Source organism: Echinops telfairi, unplaced genomic scaffold, assembly GCF_000313985.2.
Source record: "Echinops telfairi isolate 266 unplaced genomic scaffold, ASM31398v2 ScPeMD7_60;HRSCAF=208, whole genome shotgun sequence".
Lineage (NCBI taxonomy): Eukaryota > Metazoa > Chordata > Mammalia > Afrosoricida > Tenrecidae > Echinops > Echinops telfairi.
Window position 1 is genome coordinate 39,356,500 of NW_022103958.1, and position 12,336 is coordinate 39,368,835.

The 12,336-nt window shown below is 47.0% G+C and overlaps 1 protein-coding gene across 4 annotated transcripts in view; it reads right to left on the minus strand.

Annotated features, from left to right (window-relative positions):
* Nucleotides 1-12,336, minus strand: part of TEAD1 (TEA domain transcription factor 1) — a 219,926-nt gene that overhangs the window by 158,388 nt on the left and 49,202 nt on the right. The window lies entirely within an intron of this gene.

Here is a 12,336-nt window from a genome sequence, read left to right on the forward strand (position 1 = left end):
GAGGACAATGAATGTACAAATGTGCTTTACACAATTGATGTATGTATGGCTTGTGATAAGAGTTGTATGAGCCCCTAATAAAACGATTAAAAAAAAAACCACACATGACTTCAACAAACTTGAGCTTCTGTTTCCATGTCTTTGAGATTCAGTGTCGAACCTGCAACGCAAGAACACTAATCCCCACCCTTGATTGACACTACTGGGATAATTCTGTGAATTAAAAGGTTTATTACAGCCGCTGACCTACAGGAAGTACTCCAGAGAGCATGCACCTATTTCTTTAAAATGTAGTCAAACTGCTAAGGGGTCTTGTTTCTGCCTCCTGCTAACAAGAAGGGACTGGGGGGGGGGGGGGGTGTCACTCTTCTCTCTCCACAAGGACTCATCAGCACTGCACACCTGAGAGAACACATGAGATGCAAACCACACCACAGGTACTGCCTGCATCCAATGGTCAAATGTGGCCCATGGTTCTGGAATGCACGCAACTCCCTTCTCCTGGAAGCAAAGAGTTAAACCCTTGCTTTGCAGACAACAGCTTTTTAATAAAGCTTCCAGCCCAAACCCCTCCCTACCGGGGTTAAATTTCATCAGCCACTGCTCAGGGCATCTAGACTCCTCTCATTTTAATCTCTTCTCTCTCCTCAGATCCTTCCAGGCTAGGCCTCCCACCATCCCCCATGAGTCTACTCCTGTACTTAACAGAATGTACCACCCAGGACACTGCCAGGCACAGCGCTAAGGCTCAGGACGCAGGGATGTGTGCGACCCCATCTGCAAGGAGTGGCATGCGGGGTACACACAGATACCTGTGGAACTCACTTTGTTAGGAGAAGCCCCTGGTCCTTGGGGAGCACAGCGGGGGCCAGGGGAGATGACAGGCACAACTGAACTATTCCCAGAGGGAGGCCCACTCCCAAAGCAAAGAAACAAGCCATGGCTCTTGCGGCTCCATGTCCTTCTCAGGCCACCTCTGTCTCCTATCACATTCTCTATTGTTCCCTTGCTACGTAGAGGTGTCTGGGTAAGCCTTCTGCTGGGAAAACCAAGCCCTGGAAAAGAAAAAAACCTCAGTGCCATTGAGCTGACGCTGACTCCTAGTGTCTCTACAGGACGGGGTAGAACTGCCCCTGTGGGTTTCTGAGACTAACTCTTTACAGAAGTAGAAAGCCCGTCTCTCCTGCTGGAGAAGAGCCACCCTTTCATCAGCATGTGCCCTCTGCTGTTGGGAGGCTTCCCTAACGAACACTCAGATAAGGTGACCAGACATCCTGCTTTTGGCAGGACAGTCACGATTTTTTGAAAGAATGCACGACAAGCTAGGGTATACGGTTTTCGGTTGCCATGTGGTTATTTCGCCAGGATATGAGTTTTATCAATGGTGTCCCGCTTTACCAATGTTAAAACCTGGTCACCTTAGCTTTGCAGCTTGGCTTACTGTCTCCCACTCTCCACTAACCCTGTGAGCCTCTCTCTAGCAGCAGGAATCATAGGCCTGTTTCCCATCAGTCTCCCCACTGGCCTGAGAAGGCTCCAGGAGCAGACACCTTACTGATTGTGTCTCTAGTCGCACTATCAACCTCCGAATCTGGCACAGAGCTGCTCAAGCAGACATTGCCACGCTGCACTGAATTGACACTTCAAACCTTTGTGTGACCCCAGCCTCACCATATAGCTAAGCCCTGGTATGAATTAGAACCCAGGGCTGAGGCCAAGGCTTTTACTGACTCTCCTGCACTGGGTAACTGTGGATCTTCTCAAGAGGGTGTGATTTAGCCCTTAAAGTGCAGACCCTGGTCACCTGCAAGCTTGGCGTACATTTGTAACAGAAGGGCTCACCTGCCAGAAATCTCCACCTTTTTTTGAAAGCCTCTAAACCGAACTCAATTGGTCTGGGCAGGTAAACCAGAGAAGACTTCTTACTGGGAGCTGAATTTAATTAAATCGTTAGCATTATCCATTTATTGGCCCTCGGGGGAAATCCTGGGCTACCAAGAAAAACCATGTGAAAGGTTCGCTGTTATCAAAGGAAAACAGAAGAAGGAACTGTTAAGGCCTGTCCCACAACACTACCACCTCAACCACCCTCCCAGGCATGCTCTCCCAGCCAGGCCTGAGGCTTCAGTAGAGTCAGGGAAGCAAGCAACAACAAAGAGGAGGCACTCTTCAAACACAAGCATCATGGTGAGAACGGAAAGAGCAAGGGATTTAGAAGACTTGGGTTCCAATTCCAGCACTAGCGCTTCCTAAACCTGTTAAGGCCACCAGGCCAGTCTCTAAACCTCCCTCTAAGCCACTTTGTTAAATAGAAATAAATGACTCCTCATACCAAAGGTGCTGGCTTAAGAGAGTTAAGATCTGAAAAAGCACGTTATAAACTGTAAAGCGCTGTGGGAGAGACTTTTAGGAGGTGTTAAAGTACGCGCGTGCACACTCCCACACACCTGTTGCCAATCTTCAAGAGAACGACATGTACCGCCGTAACCTTAAAAGGAGACAGAGTGATTTACAGGGACAGAAGCCACAGAACCGGACAACCGGGTGGGGATGACAGGCACTGAGTCACCTGAACAAGGCATTCATCGGAGACTGAGAACTACGAGACGTGGCAACTGTTAAAAGGGCCTCAGAAAATTGGCCTGAGCTAGGTTTGGGTTTCCAACAAGCCCCTTAACCTCCTTATTCTGCGCCCAGATTCCTCACCTGTGAAAAGAGGATGGGATTAGCACAGGGCCTGGCTCATGGGCATGTTCGGAGGGTTAGCCGAGTTTGTTTTTGTGAAGTGCGTGGATGAGTGTCTAGCACATTTCTAATTGCAAAGGGAGGGGGAAAGGCGGAGGAGAAAGGAAAGAGACAGGAAAGGGGAGGGGAAGAGAGGAGGAGGGAAACAGACGTTTTTTCCCCCCTCACTTTCCCATAAGACCTATTCTATCAGAATTTTGGTTCCCCCAAGGCAGGGCCTGAGATAAAAGAAAGGCTGGCATGACATCTCAAACTTCATCTGCATTAAATGGGGATACAAGCCTTTCAAGCTTTCTATTCCAAAAGATCACAACAGCAAGCAGAGGCCAGCTTGCTTCCCCCTCCCCTGGTGGCGAGGTGGGAGAGGAAAGGAGAGCAGGCGGTTGATTCACCACCTGCGCTGGACTGGCCCCGAGGCTCGGGCTCCCTCTCCGTGGCTCTGTACCATCTCGAGACATCCCTCTCCACATCAATCACCACCTCCACAGAAGCCCGTGTTCCTTGTACGTAAACAGAGCGTTCAGGGTTACAACACTTGTACTGGAGGCTCAGAGACTGGAGGATTGTGTGCCAGGCACAACTGTAAATACAAGGTCTTTTTTTAAATTGGTAATTACAGATGTGAACTTTACTTTTGGAGGATACACGACAAGACACTCTCAGTTTAGATATTTAAATACACATACCCACCACAGGTCCCAATTCCCTTGGTGCGTTCATTCAACCATTAGGCACTGCCTACCTACTATGTGCAAACCCATGCTGTACACAAGGGGGGCGGGGAAACACCCAGAAATCAAACACAAGATCGTGAAGACAGCGTAAGGACCATGGGATCCTGCCCTACGGGCTTTGCTTGTTCTAGGGACACTTCCAATTGGGCAGGACATCAGAGCACCAAAGTACTAGAAGGTAAACATCAATATAAATAAAATCACAGCCGCGCTCAGGAGAAAAGGCGCCAGAGAAGCTGGGTCCCACTTGAGGCAGAAGGAAGGAAAGAGAAATCAAGGCAGATGGAGCGGTCAGCAAAGACTTCGTGGACGGGGTACTGCAAGTCTCCAAAGACAGGCAGAGCGTGGACAGAAAGGTGGCTCAATCACACATCGCCTCCAATCAGCAGCAGCTCATGGAATATGGGTGCCAAAACAGGGGAAACGTGAACAGTGTGGTTAGTGCTGGGGCTGCCAAGGCAGCGGAAGATCAGAGGGTGCCCACCAGTCAGCACCAGCTGCTGTCAAGTCCACTTGGACTGGGGACAGTCCCTCACGTGGGTCAGACCAGCACCACGCTCCATCCAGTAGGTTTTCAAGGCTGATTCTTTTTCCTTTTTTTTTTTTTAATAAATCATTTTATTGGGGCTCGTACAACTCTTACCACAATCCATACATCCACCCATTGTTTCAAGTACATTTGTACATTTGTTGCTATCATCATTCTCAAAACATTTGCTTTCTACTCACCCTTGGTATCAGCTCATTTTTCCCCACCCTCCCTCCCTCCCAAACCCTTGATAATTTGTCAATTATTATTTTTTTATGTCTTACACTGTCCGATGTCTCCCTTCACCCACTTTTCTGTTGTCTGTTCCGCTGGGAGGGGGTTATATGTAGATCATTGTGATCGGTTCCCCCTTTCTCCCTCACCTTCCCCTTACCCTCCTGGTATCGCCACTCTCGTTATTGGTCCTGAGGTGTTTATCTGTCCTGGATTCCCTGTCTTTTCAGCTCTGATCTGTACCAGTGTGCATCCTCTGGTCTAGCCAGGTTTTTGTAAGATAGAATTGGGATCATGATAGTGGGGGGAGGAAGCATTAAAGAACAAGAGGAAAGTTGTATGTTTCATTGGTGCTATACTGCACCCTGACTGGCTTGTCTCATCAAGGCTGATTTTTGTTAAGGTGATTGACAGGCCTTTCTTCCACAGCGTCCCAGGGTGAATTCAAACCTCCAAGTTTTCAGTTACCAGCAGAACATGGTAAGAACCTCTATTGTACATGAAGGGCTTTAATTACATGTGAGGGGGCTGCAAACATTTATGGGAAAATTATCTTTCAATTCCCTTTTACACATACTTTTTAGCGCCCCACCTCACCCCCGGTCTATCTCAGAGGGTTATCCAGTGGGTGGGCTAACCAGGTGGTTTTGGAGAGAAAGAGCTTCTATAAATGGTGGCTGGGCCACAGGAGACGGATGAGACAATGCTGGGCACGATTGTGAATGTCTGGAATTTCCCAGTGACAGAGGAATATGCACCTGGAAGGGAAAGGAGCCCTGTGCACCGATGGGGCAGACAGTCGGCAGACTTCGTGAAACTCCTAGACAGAGGAGGGCAGAACAAAGCCTTGAAGACAGCTTCTTCGGAGCAGGGCCAGGAGGAGGTCGAAAGGTCGGTTTTAAAAAGACAAAAGGCATCCAAGATGCCAGAGCTGCACCATGGGCTCAAGGGAGGAGAGATTCCGTGGATGGGTGGTGTGACAGATCAGGGGTGCAGAACACTGTAGCTGCACCGGAGTCAAGGAAGCCAAGCAATGGGAGGCGCCCTAGAATGGTTCATGCGGTGGCTGCCAAGCCCCACCCCCGGGGTGGCCTGGTCTTCCACTGCACGCATGTCAGTAAGGACACAAAGTGCAGCCTCCAATCTGGGGGATTTTCCAGGAGTCCATTCGCTAAGAGAGGGTCGGTGGCACGGGAGGGGTTTCAGTAAGGTGACCAGACGTCCCCGCTTTTGGGCGTTTTAAACAAGTCCCGATTTTTGGAAAGAATGCACGACAAGCTAAGGAATGGTCTATTTGGTCCATATAGACCAAATTTTTAATCAAGAACCACCCCACCCCCCACCCCCGGGTCAATGGTGTCCTGCTTTAAATCTGGTCCCCTTAGGTTTGAGGGAACTGCAGGAGAAAGATGTTCTGAGCAGGGTCACCATCCTTCATCACGCCTATGTTGGTGACGGATTAACCCTAAAAGATGTCGCCATCCGTAAGGTCTCCTCCCCTCTCCAAAGCAAAGCCTGCCACGACCACCACTACACGACACTCGGTCGGTTCACACTCAGTGCGACTCCAGCATCTCAAAGTTGAACTGTGCTCCAGAGGGCGATTTCTAAAGTCATCACCAGGCTTTTCTGCGGTACCACGGCTAGGTGGACACGGGTCACCAAGCACTCGACACTTACCACCTGAGCTGCCCCAGAGATGCCTAAACCCACTGCCATCTCAGCTCACAGCGATCCTGGGTGCCGAGTCAGGTTTCTGAGACTATACAAGTTTATTGGGGCAGACATCTCATCTTTCTCTCTGGTAAGGCTGAACCCCCCACCCCACCCCACACACACACACCTACACCGCCCTTACAGTTAGCAGCCCACAGCATCACCAGGGCTTCTTCAAAAGGCCAAGTCAAAAAACTAACTGCAGGAGATCAAGCAGGTATGAAGAGCTGTTTTTTATTTACTCCCACAACTCCAAATAACTCCTGCATGTTTATTTATAACCTCAAGGTCTACCATCGCCTTAAGAGTTTTGCAGCTGTTCCTCGTACCCCAAAGTGATACAAAGCTCAATATGAAAAACGCATCTCCGTGGGACAAACCAGGCCGGTTTTCTCCGAGTTGTTCTTTTGTGTTTTGTTCTCTTATCCGTCAACATTTAATTCCACAAACTCGGAGCACCAGCTATCCGCCCCCTCTCTCCACCACCTCATGTTCCCCAGAGCAGCTTGTCTCGATAAACAGGTTGCTGCCCTAACTGAGTGTCTGTAAGAGAGAACATCAGAGAAGAGAGATGGTGTGCCATCTTTACTTAAGGTGACCAGATGTCCCACTTTTGAACAATCTTTCGCATGTCCCACGGCGTTTTTCAAGTCCCGATTTTTGGAAAGAATGCACGACTAGCTCGGGTATACGGTTTTCGGCTGCCATGTGGCTATTTCACCAGGATATGAGTTTTATCAATGGTGTCCTGCTTTACCAATGTTAAAATCTGGTCACCTTAGCTTTACTCTTTAAGAAGACCCCCGCACAATGGCAGAACTCCAATCTGATTGCCTAAGAGGTCCAGAATCCCTAGAAGGGAGCATGGCCAGCCCACCAGTGCTTCCCTATGTGCACAGCAAACCAGCAGGGTCCAGGCAGCTTTTAAGAACTAGAAATGCCTGCTACCTCATCTGAGTTTCTGGTTCAAATAGCTGGGGAGAGGCCGCCGCTGCTGTTGTGGACTTTCAAAGTGTCTCCGTAATTCTAATTGCAGTTAAGGCCCAGAGCCATGCACTACATCAGGTGAGGCTAAGAAATACAGAAATACAAATTCATGATTACAACTAACAAGTTGTAATGTCAGTGAGAAACTACCTATTTACCAGGTCAGGCTACAAAGTTTTCTCAAGTCTGCTAATAAAGGCCCCAAAGGGCATACTACTCCACTATACGCCTCAACCCAAAGGTCAGATCAAGCTCCGTGGGCATCAGCAGCCCCAATTCCCTGAATTGATGCCCAGAGGCACCCCAGCCTCCTGCACATCTTTACTTGCTCTGTGGGTTGAAAAGTCCACCAGTGGTCCATGCTCTGGGCTCTGCTGCTACTCCACTGGTGTAGCTGTCATCTGGATCTAGGAGGTTTACTGCGCAAGGATCTCAGGTACTGAGGCCCCATGCCACTACTGGCTCTTGTTGGTAATCAGATTCCCCACTTCTTTTCCTCCTCAGAGGGCTCGTTTTATACACAGTAGATGGCACGCCAGAGAACCGTGTTCGCAATTACTCACAGGTGAATGCTATCTGTATCTTCCCCCCACCTTCTTACCAGACCTGTACAGGGAAAGGTCATTTGGTGGGAGTTAGAGACTTTGATTAGAAGAGCCACCTTTAATAACTTGCTGCCCCTGCAGCAACTCCCTCACCACCATCAGTCGATACCAACTCAGAGCAACCTGATTGCCAGGGTAGAACTGCCCGATGGATTTCTATCAGTCTTGTCGAGAATAGAAAGCCTCATCTTCTTTCCTCAGTCCATCCGTCCGTCTGTCCGTCCGTCCGTCCGTCCTCCCTTCCTCCCTCCCAACTGCTATGGGAGTCTAAAGCCTCATCTTTCTCCCGTGGAGTGTCTGGTTGTTTCAAACTGCAGACTTTGCAGTTAGCAGCCCAACTGCTCGGCCACCACCAAGGTTGCTGAGCTGGAACTGACTGACTTGATGAGTGAGTGTGGTTTCCATGTGCCTATGTGTGAGAGACGGACACTCACTGTAAAAACAACGTTGAAGAGTCAATCCTCTCTTTGCAGCACGTTTTCTCTTACTTGAGCTGCTGTACTCAGCTCCGCTCACTGGTCAGCCAACAGCTCCAGTGGACTGTGGTGTGCACAAGGCCACAGAGGGGAATTGGGGCACAGACCGGGGGTCTGGGGAAGTTCATGGTCCAGTGGAACAAAGGAAAATATTTATCTAGCACTTGCTGGGCACTCAGAACACGCCAAATGCATCACACAAGCAGGCTTCAAGCAGTTTATAGAAACATTTTGTTATCTTTTAATTCCATTTCCCCACAAACTGGACAAAGCCCTCTTCTATGTATTATTTCATTTTACCCACAAAGCCGAGTAGGAAACAGAGACTAAGTGACATTAAGTAATCTGGCCAGATGCCAAGCAGAAGAGGTAGGATCTGAACTCATAATGTGAAGCCTTGCTTCCTTCCCACTGACTATCAGTTAGTTCTCACTGGACTCGATCAAAGCAAACATTGTAAGGTCAAAGGCAGTGACCACTTACTGCAGGGGGGTGAGAATCCAATGTCCACTTCTGTTAGCAGCTCTAGCATTCCACACGTGGCTTTTTGAAGCAATGGACTTCACAGAGACCTAAAATGTCCTTGAGGAATATCCTGGAGCTTCTGAAGACCAAAGAGCCCACTGTAGTTGAGTCGATGTTGACTTCCAAGGACCCTAAGAACAGAGCAGACCTGCTCCCTAGGTTTCCGAAGCTGTACAGACCGCTCCATCTCTCTCTCACAGAGTGGATGGTGTGTTCCACCAAATGGCCAATCACTTAGCAGTTCAGTGCTTACCCAATACACCTGGGTTCTGAATCGCTTCAGTGAAATCACAGTGGGAAAATGACTACGGGATGTTTAGCCTTACGATTCTCCCCTAGCTCGCCCCATCACAGATGCAACCACTGGGCTTGAGCACTGGGGCATTCCGGGGACAGTGGGCAGGTCGCACTAACAGCCCTCACGTCACACCCCAGTGGAGCTCTGAAAGAGTGAAAGGACAGGCTCTGTCTATCTGCAGCCTACATACAAAGTGGCAGTGTCCTGCAGAGCAGTAAGAAAGGCACTACTCCACAAAGCAAAACCAAGCAAAACATTAAATAATTTATGAAAGAAATACAACTACATAAAGCACAGAACGTTATTCAAGTTTACCTGGAATCATAGAAATGTACATCAATAAGCAATTAGGATATCATTTTCTACCTAGTCAACTAGCACGGACACTTGAAAATTCCATGCCCAGGATTGATTCCACATGGCAAAAACACGCATCATTATTTTTCAATGAAGTGTGTCTCACAACTGTCTCATGGGAGTGAGCTGCAGTGAGCCATTTGTACTGCTTTATAATTTAATTAACTGTTTGTTTCTTATGTTATCTATATAAAATTATTAGCGTTCTTGTTTTGTTTCTCTAGAGAACCCTGTCTAACATAACTGGTACTGAGAGTGGTTCTAGAGAAATAAAATCATAAATATGGGTTTCTTTTTTTTTTTTAATATGGGCTTCTTAAATCAGCTCTCCGGCTTGATTAGTCTTAACAGCACCGATAATCCTATTTTCTATACCCAAAGACATGGATAAGTCTTCCACTCTTACTAATCCATGGTGTGAAATAGCAAAGCTAGTATCTACAGTATCACCACCGATCGATGAGGTGATGGTTAAAGGGGAGGCTCTGAGTGATCCTATCTTTGATATTTTCCAGGAGTTTTATCAGGATGACAAGTATAGGGAAGCTGGTTGGCTGGTCCTTCTTACAATGGAAAGTGTGATGGTCTCAGAGTCTCAGAAGTGCGCCTAAGGTGCCGACTAACAGACTTAAAAGTTTCTGCCTGTGCTACAAAGGAGAGCCTTCTCTCCTCTAGTAATAGAGCTGACATTGCTGAGAACCAGGTCCAGAGTCTCATTATGTGAGTGGCTGAATTACAACATCAGCTGAATTGCAAATCTAGAGCAGTGTCTTGATACCAAAGTGAGGGCATTGATAGGGAAAAGTTGGGACCCTGAAACATGGGATAGGAACATAGGGCTGATCCAGAAGAGGAGTATATTGAGCCTCTAGAAACAATTGACCAACCCCATTCCTGGTACCAATTATGTTAGACAGGGTTCCCTAGAGAAACAAAACTAGAACACTAATAATTATATATATATTTATATAGATAGATAACATAAGAAACTGTTAATTAAATTATAAAGCAGTACAAAGGGCTCAATGCAACTCATTCCCGTGAGACAGTTGTGAGACACTGGCAGTCCTTCAAGTGTTGAGGGCCGCCAGGTAGTCCTCTGTAGAGCAATTCAGGCTATCCAGGCACAGGCAGCAAACAGCAAGGCAGGTCACCAACAGTCAGCCAGATGACAGGGTCCAACAGTCCCCAGCTCAAGAGATGTATATTCCAGTAGTGTGGCGATGCAGATCTTGAAGGAACCTCAAACTACAGCAACACAGTCCATGGGTTAGGTGTCCCACGGTAGTGTAGCTTGCAAATTGATGCAAAGAACAAGCAAGGCAGCCGCACACTGGTCTGATGATCTAAGAGCATCAGCTCACCTAAGAGGCGAGGCTCTCCAAGCCATTTATCGCTCTGCCCTTCAATTAATCCCACATGTATGTGTTCACTGGCCATGTTGGTACAATAAACATTAACTATCTCACCTGGCAATTTAGCAATATCATCAATCTTTTACCGAAAACAAAAACCAGTGCCAGAAAGTCAATCCCAACTCATGGACTCCCCCAAATGCCATGGTAGGCTGTGTTCCGGAGGGTTTTCAATGGCTAATGTTTCAAATGTGGATCACCAGGCCTTTCTTGTGAGGCCCCTCTGAGTCGACTCAAATCTCCAATCCCTTGGTTTGCCGCTAAACCAATTACCCTGGAGGGCATGGCAAGTGCATCATGTACATTAGTTCATTTTAAGAACACATTCCACTTCTTGGAATTGATCCTAAATACTATAATCAGCTGGATTACTCACACAGTTAATTGTGAAAGGAAAATAATACTATTGTTGCTCAAAAGCTGATAACTAGGTGAATGTGATATGTGGCAATAGAATCTCATGTAATTTCTAAAGGCAATTTTACGCAAGATATTCAATGATCCCAACTTTGCTATGTAAACTGGGATTCCAGTTTTTAATTCTGTAAAATAAGCTTAACATTAAAAACTATATGTGTATGTAACAAAACACGAAGTGATGAATTTCCAAGTGATGAAAATTCCATTTTTGTTAAATTGCTTATCCAATTCTTCCAATCAATAGAAAACAAAAATTAATGCAAGTTGTATTTTAAATCTAGATATTCCAAATTATAATTTTCATTGAATTAGTTACATGTAGGATAGGGAAAATATCAGATATTGAACATTTACTATGTTTCTGGAACTATACTGGATCCTTTACTGCAAGCCAAGCTCACTGTCAATGAGTCGGTTCTGTCTCATAGCAACCCTACAGAGGGTCTTGAGACTGTTTAAGCCTTTATGCAGCACAGAACCTCATCTTCCTCCTGCAGAACAGCTGGAGGGTTTGGAATGCCAATCTTGCAGTTAAGCAGCTCAATGCTTAACCACGAGGGCGCCTATTCATTTAATCCTCATGAAAAGAAGTTGGATAATTTGGCCAGGGTTGCCCAGTTAAAAGCTGGTGTTCTAAAAGCAGGCCCTCTGGCAGAGTAGTGCAGTGTGATTCTGAGAACAATTCAATTTTACATTTCACTGACCGTCACCTGGCCCTAGTTACACACGGGTTTGCTAATATCAAACGTGCAACCCATGTTTTCAGGCTTGCCTATATTTTTATGTCCAGGCCAAACCTTCTTCCAAGTTCCATACAGTCCATTTTGGGGTTACCTGCCTTCTTTTCCTTTCCTTGTTACTCATGTACTGTCCTGAGAACCCCTCTTTAGCACCTGAGGCGTCAGTAACAGTGAGCAAGGAAAGAGCCCCAAAGCAGAGAGCACCATTTACCCACCAACCCACCATGCTTGATGGAATACTCCCTCCCTATCACTCACTATTTCATGCACCAGGAGGAATGTTCAAACACAGGCCCCACATCTAGTCCCTGAGCCTGACTGGCCATCCCAGGAGTCACTATCAAGTGTCCATCTACCCTGACTGTCAGGGAGCACTGAAGTCCAGGTCCAGATTAATTCTTTCTTTGATAGGCTTGTGATTCCGATGTTCTTTGGGCTACTTAGGCTACTGTAATTTTAGGCTGCGATTTATGCTGAATTGTTGGTTTGCCTTGTTTTAAGTAGAAGGAGCACGTCACCTATGTCCTACAAATAAAACAACGGCTTTTTATATGC